The sequence below is a fragment of the Egretta garzetta genome, unplaced genomic scaffold (genome assembly GCF_000687185.1).
Source record: "Egretta garzetta isolate BGI_Z169 unplaced genomic scaffold, ASM68718v1 scaffold589, whole genome shotgun sequence".
NCBI lineage: Eukaryota > Metazoa > Chordata > Aves > Pelecaniformes > Ardeidae > Egretta > Egretta garzetta.
The window spans coordinates 1,297,565-1,304,665 of record NW_009266282.1 but is presented as its reverse complement, the minus strand read 5'-3'; positions in this window follow the sequence as shown (position 1 = coordinate 1,304,665).

Here is a 7,101-nt window from a genome sequence, read left to right as displayed (position 1 = left end):
CTGCATGGTTCAGGCACTAGACCTTGCTGGGAGCAGCAGGCAACCTATGTGGAGGAAATCCATACCCAGGGGACCCCCTGAACTAAATCTAGACCCTTGTTGGTGTAATCCTGATCTCAGTGAAACTGGTCTAAGGCACGAATAAGTCCACAGGGATAAGGATGCATCCAGACTGATCCATGAAGGGGCCACACATCAGCTACAAGAGCAGAATCACTGACTCATTGCTGCATGGTGCACTGGGTTGGGGTTTGATGAGTTCATGCATGGAGGACAGTGTATAACCTTGACACCACTTCAACTCCCTTGAACCAAATCTGCCCTGAAGTTAATTTGTCTGAAAATAGGCGGTGAACTGTATCTATTTGCCCCCACCACATTAACCAGCAAATTGCTGCAGGCACTGCACATTGTCCAACTTCCACTGAGGCAAGATCCCCTACGAGACACCCCTAGTCTGTGCAATCACCCCAGTCCTTGGCCCTACAGCACATCCCAGAACCACATGATACATCCAGGCAGATGTTCCCAGAAAAAAATACACTGCTGTAAATGGAGTCTCTGCTTCCTTTCCAGCCCATGGACCTGCAGAACTACCTTCACTGTCTTGCCATACAGGAGGAGCTGGGAAAGGGGATGTGCAGGGCAGAAATGAAAGCAGATGTGTAGAGAGCACAGGGGTTTCAACCAAGGGTTGAAACTGGGTTGTGGTCACTCTTATTTAACCTGGGAGAGCAGCATCTGTATACAGAGGCTTTAGTTTGAATGAAGATCAGGATCCAGGACCCCTTAGGATGCTTAAGTTTTGGATTTGGGATGCTGTGGGCATCACAATACATTAGTTATGGACACTACAAGGAATGACGATCTGAGAGCACATCCACCAGCCTTCCCAGTATAGCTATGGACCTGTCTTGATGTACAGATCGATTCCTGCCCATTGGCCCTTCATAACCTCTTCCTTTGCTTTGCTGCCGCTCCACAGCTCTGGAGTAACAGTTTGCTGTTCCCCTCTCCAAAATCCACTTTAACTGTTACCCCTTCTCTGCTGCTCGTGGCCATGATGCCTCAAGACCAGATCTTCCTGCCTCCCTGGCCTTGAGACCCTTTTTGTGCTCCTATGTCCCTTTTCCAAGATGAAAAAAAGGCCAGAAGTTTTCTCTCAAAATGGAATCAAATATCACAAGAGGTTTCTTAAAATATCATCTCTCACTGGAAAAGGGTGAGATTTCTAATTAGAAAAGACATGTCAGGGCCTCATGGTGTTTGAGTCAGGTTGGCCTACAACCAAGGACTTTCACCACGCATCAGCGCAGCTCATAGGAAAAACCTCACGGAGCATCATGGGTGATGTAGTCCAAACTCAGAAGGCTGTCCCAGACAGGATCGCGACAGGAGTTTCCAAAACTACAATTCCATTGAGTCACCCCTGTGGCATCCCTGGGTCAAACTGCCTGGATTCTAGAGAGCTTTCCACTGAAATAATGCAGACTGTGATTTTTTCACTAGGAACTAAACATTTTTCCAGAGAAAAAGCCGTATTTATGAGAAGTCTCGTCTGAGCATTTCAATACTCTTGGTGCTCCTCTTCAGGCTGCCCACCCCTGGGGCATGGCCCTGGGTAGCCTGGGCTGTGTACCCCTGTTTCCAGAGGCTTCTGGATGGAGGGCTGTGTGTTTTCTGTGGTGCAGCTCTGTCTCTGACCTCCCACAGACCCTGTTTTACAAAGCTGAAGATATGAGCACTTTCAGATGCAGCTTTTCCCCATGGCAAGGAGGCTGGGGGATTTCCCTCTGCCCTCCCTAGGAGCTGTGTGGCATCCAGCCCCTTAAAGGCACTACTCATTAACGATGTGCTTGTTATCAGGCAAGGCTAATTGTTGACACCGTTTCTCATTCATAAGCGTGCTGCTTTGCAGAAAACCAGGAAAGCTCTTACCCACAGTGCTAATTCCTTTGATGATAAAGTTCTGGATGTGCCATATCAGCCCTCAACCTGCCTATGCCAGGAAGCCTTTATTTAGCATTGACATTTATCATTGCTAAACATATAAATAATACCATTAGCCACTCTGAGCAGCGATAAAATTAGCAGTGTAAACAGAGAAAGTGAGTGACCTTAGTGGAGAACCATTGTTGATTTTGACCCAACACCTACCAGCACGATTAGTCACAGCAGAACTGCTCAGGGAAAGGGGCCATTGGGGCTTGTTTGGAAATTAGAGACTTGCACTGTTTATTTTATGGAACAGATCTAATTCCTGTTTTTTAAGTCCTGCTGAGTTTCTCTATAAGCACCAGGTCACGGCCCCACCTCCATTCCTCTGGAGCAACAGCTCCCCAGGGGCTCATCAGCTGGGAGCCTGAAGGCTCGTGGAAGCAGCACTCCTGAAAGCTGGACTCTCTTCCAACCCATCGGGAGGGGATACCCTTCCTGCTTCTGCTCGTCTGCCCCAGGTGAGCAGGGGCAGGAAGCACCACACAAACATCACCACGTGAAACCAAGGCACCTCTAGTGGCTTCCTTCTCTTCGTACCCTGGCAATTCCCACACTGATGAGATGTTTGTGGTGCCCCCTCTCCTCCCTTCTGTCCACCCAGCCAGATGCTCACCTGAGTGTCTACCCTGCGCAGCATCCACATTTGCCAATCCTTCTCTCCAAAACTCTCTGTGGACACTTGTCTGAATGACGAGGAGTACAGGGCCACCACAACTCCTGGCTGTGCAGATACCCACAGGAGTGAGGGGTCTCAGGGGACGTGTGCCTGCTGAGAGGTAGGACAGCCTGTAAAGACTGCAGTATGGAGAGCTACTCCAGCTGAAATGACTGCCATGACAGCTGTTGGAGATGGATATTAAAGCAATCAGAATTCAGTGTATGCAAGTTATGTGTTCGCATGCTGCTTGTGCATGTGCTAAGCTGTCAAAGAGCAAAATAAATAGGGACCTCCCAGGGCTTCACCTGGGCTACAGTAAGTGTGTTGCCTTGAAAAGGTTGCCCAAGTGTAGCTGTGAAATTTTAGGATGAAATCATAGAAAATCATGCAATCTTTACATTTCTTAACTAATATTTTGAAACAAGCTGAGAGTTGCTCAGGTGGCTGAGAGTCTCATCTCCTAAAGGGTCTCAGATGAGCTACAGTTCTGTGCACTGGTAATAATTTTGGATACAAGGGCCTGATTGCAGCTTTTCAATCAAGCTTAAAGGGGGCCTATAGGAAAGATGGGGAAAATCTTTTTAGTAGGGACAGCTGTGACAGGACATGGGGTAATGGTTTCAAAGTGAAGCAGGGTAGGTTTAGGCTGGATGTAAGGAAGAAATTCTTTACAATGAGGGTAGTGAAATACTGGCATGGGTTGCCCAGAGAGGTAGTGGAGGCCCCATCCCTGGGAACCTTCAAGACCAGGTTGGACAGGTCTCTGAACAACCTGATCTAGTTAGCGGTGTCCCTGCTCCCTGCAGAGGGGTTGGACTAGATGACCTCTAGGAGTCCCTTCCAACCCAAAACATTCTATGATTCTATGATATAAGAAATCACAGTCTTTTCATCTAGGTCTGTCATTTGAATGTGAAGTCTGACATACTCTTTCGGGTTGGATGGGGCTGGTGTACATGACACCAGTTTTAAAGAAAGAAACACACTATTACATCTTCAGTGCTGCTCTGGTCAAACTGCATCCACTGGCAGCAGAGCTGAGCAGAGTGGTCCCCTAGACAAGCTGAAGCCCATGTAAATGGTCGATTCTCCTAGGACAAGCTATTAATAGACGCAAAGAAACATTCAAGAGGGTGTCTAGTCCAAAATCCCCATTGGGTTGGAAGAGGCATAGCTAGTCAAATGATGGCTGATTTGGGAAGTTCAGAGCTAAAAAAGACTGATGTCTTTCCAGAAAGCTGACGTGGATCTGTTACTTGATTTACTATAAGTTAATCAAGCTGATCATTAGCTTAATTTGATGATCTGATGTAGAATAAGTTGCACTGGAACAAGTCAACCAGGGCTGTGGAGGAGTTCCTACAATTGCCAACTCAAAAATCAATACAAAACAGTCACTGAAACTACGTGCTCTACAAGTACTCACTTGGGGAAACACTCTGGCCTACTCTGTGCAGGTAGACAAGCCAGATGATGTCTCTTCCTGGACTAACCAGCAGTGAACCTCTGAGACCCTTCTCCAACTATCTCTCTGGCTTTAGTTAGTTACCTAGTTCAGTTATTAATCTATATTATATGGGTGCTGGTGAGGTTTGATGGTTCCCTGCCTTGATGTTAGGATTTAGAGATATCCCACAGTCAATAAACTACAGCGCAATCTTGGAAACTTTACCTGTGGTCCTACTATTGTCCTACTACCTTGAAAGAGGAGCATGGTTGGGTTTGGAGGGGAACTGGTTTCTGTGCAGGAATTCTCTTCCCATGAGCAAGGTGGGTACCCAGACCTCAGGAAGAGCAGAGGCAGAGTTTGTCCAGATCCCTGAGAATCACAGAACCTCACTGACTATGAGAAACTAATGAGAAATGAGAAGAAAAATGCCCTGATGCACACCTCAGGGTACCCAGAGAACCTGCTCGGCATGGGGGGAGGGGTTCTTCATCCCACTGCTCTGAAGCCAACCTCCTCCTGTGCTTCCCCTTGGCAGTGCCTTTCCATGGGAGCTGCCCCTCATCCTCATCCTGCTTGTTCCCCTTCCAGGAGAGAGTGGTTATCTGCTCATCTCACTCATGTCTGGGCAGACCCTAGGCAGTCCCATCCTGTGATTCATCCTGGGTTTTGTTAACGTGGTTGTCTTCTTCCTCCTATGACTGACTGCAGACAGGCATTGGGGAAGATTGCAAGCACAAGCTGGCCAGCCCTGCTCACAGCCTGATGTTCAGAGCTGTCTCAGGAAATGTAAGCAAGCTCTGACGCGTGTCTGTGTCACATTCATTTTCCTGTTGTGCTGTTGATTGGTGCGTTTGACCCAAACTAAACAATACCTATGCCATACACTCCACAGAGCTTTCCCACTTGAAACTGCCAGGTGCTGGCAAGCAGAACAGGCAGGAAGGTTGCAGAGCCTGACCAGAGCCGGCAGTTGGGCAGGTCATAGCATGCTAAGGCAGCTTGCAGTGAGCAGCAGTATCCTCACGAGGGAGAGCAAACTGCTTTCTCACCCTTCGGCACTATTTCCCGTTTGCTCCCTGCCTGGGTTCCCATCACAACCACTCAGCTCTGGCCCCAGCTTGCATGTAACCCATTTCTCAAGGGCCTTCCCTGGGTTTGGGTCTCCTTCCAAAGGAGGATCCTTCCATCCCTTGCAAGCTGGGATGAACATTCTCACAATCCCACACTGGCCACAGACTCCCACACTCAGTGCCACCCAGGATTTCCTTTTCTTCTATTCGCTGGCTGCTCTTCACAAACCGCATGGTTCTGCGCGTTACCTCCACATACAAGGACAAGAAACAGGGCTCTGTTCTGAGGCCATCGCATTCTCTGGCAGGCCAGGTTGAGCCACGTTAGCAAGGGGTTTGCAAAGTCTCTTTGTCTTGAAAATGAGCCTGGGGGAGTTGGCTGCTCAAAAAAGGGGAAATTTTGGAGGGGAAGGAGAAGCAGAAAAGGGTGTTCTGGTAGAGATACACCCCCTCCATGGACCCCTTACAGCTGAAGTGAGGGGAAGCGAGGCAGCAGGAAAGATGACACAGGCATCCCTCTCCAAGGTGCAAGGCTGACATGAACAGAGTGCCACTGCGTAACAGCAGGGACTCAGCTGCAGAAGATTTTGGTGGCACTCACAACACAGCAATGGGATGGAGAAGAGGCTCCAGTCACGGAGCGAGGATCAACACCACTGAAGAGGAGCAGCTATGTCCCCTGCTTTCTAGCAACAGCAGTTCAGCTCACTGACCTGACTGCCTTCAACACCTGCCCCCCTGACCTTTGTTGAGCAACACTTCACAGCTCTCACCCCTTGCTGGAGTTCAGCACGCTGCTCCTACCAGCACCCACAGCCCTGCCTGCAGCGGGGTGTCTGTACCGAGGCACTGGTGCCATCAGTCATGGCATGCTGAGCAAGGCACCTGCATCCCGCCCTGGCCTCACCACCCGCAGCGGGGCAGCCATCAGCTCATGCCCGCCTGGAGACGCAGCTCAGCTGTGCATTTGAAAGCCACTGCTGTGCTGATGGGGATCTCACAGAGCTGCCAGTTGCATTCCAGCTCGTTATGTTTTAATTTAGTCAATCCATAGGCTGCCTATTGTAAGGATATCAGCGCTGAGAAGCAAAATCCAAATCCAGAACATTGCAGAAGAACCAAACTGCCAAAATGCAGAGACAGAGAGACAAAGTAAATCTGTCATAAGGCAGTCCTGACAGACCTCCCACCCCGAGAGGAGCCAGTTCCCAATTAGTGCAAAGAACTTGGGCAAAGAGGAGGAACAGATTCAAAAAACAAGTGAAAGGGACCAAAAATGGTCAAGAAAAGGCCAGTGGAAATACTCAGGTCAGCGCTGTGCCACGTAGCACAGGGGGTGTCCCTCTGCATCTTGGAGCTCTCCCCTGGCACAGACCTGCCCCAAACCCATCCCAGTAAAACTCAAGCGACCCTAGGAGACCCTTGGTCTGTCCAAGAGCAGCTCCTGACCCAGCTTGGAATGCAGGACACTGGTCTTAGCCATGATGGCAGCCAGAGATAAGGGGAGCAGAGGGCAATGAGGGGAGGCTGTGTAGGCCATGGGAAGCAGGGATGTCATGGGACCCCATAGGGGCAATGAGCACAGCTCATAGGGGAGACACGTGTGGATGCTGGGAGGGATGGACAGGCAGCTACCCAGAGCACCGAGAGGAGCCAAAGCCCCCTCCCAAGATTGCTGTGCTGCCTCTGTATCCAGACAGAGCTGCGCTTTTTCCCCAAGGGGCTCTGAAGACATGTCCAGCAAAGGACAGGCCATGAACCTGCAGAAACCACTGCCATGGTGCTTGTGTGGGGACAGCAGGGCAGTGGTGTCCCATGAGGCTCCATTCCCTCTGACATGTCTGAGCTGGGGGCACCGGTGCGGGTGGGAACTCAAATGCTCCCCTTGCCCTTCAGCTGCCCGTCAGTGCTGATAGAGAAGGAGG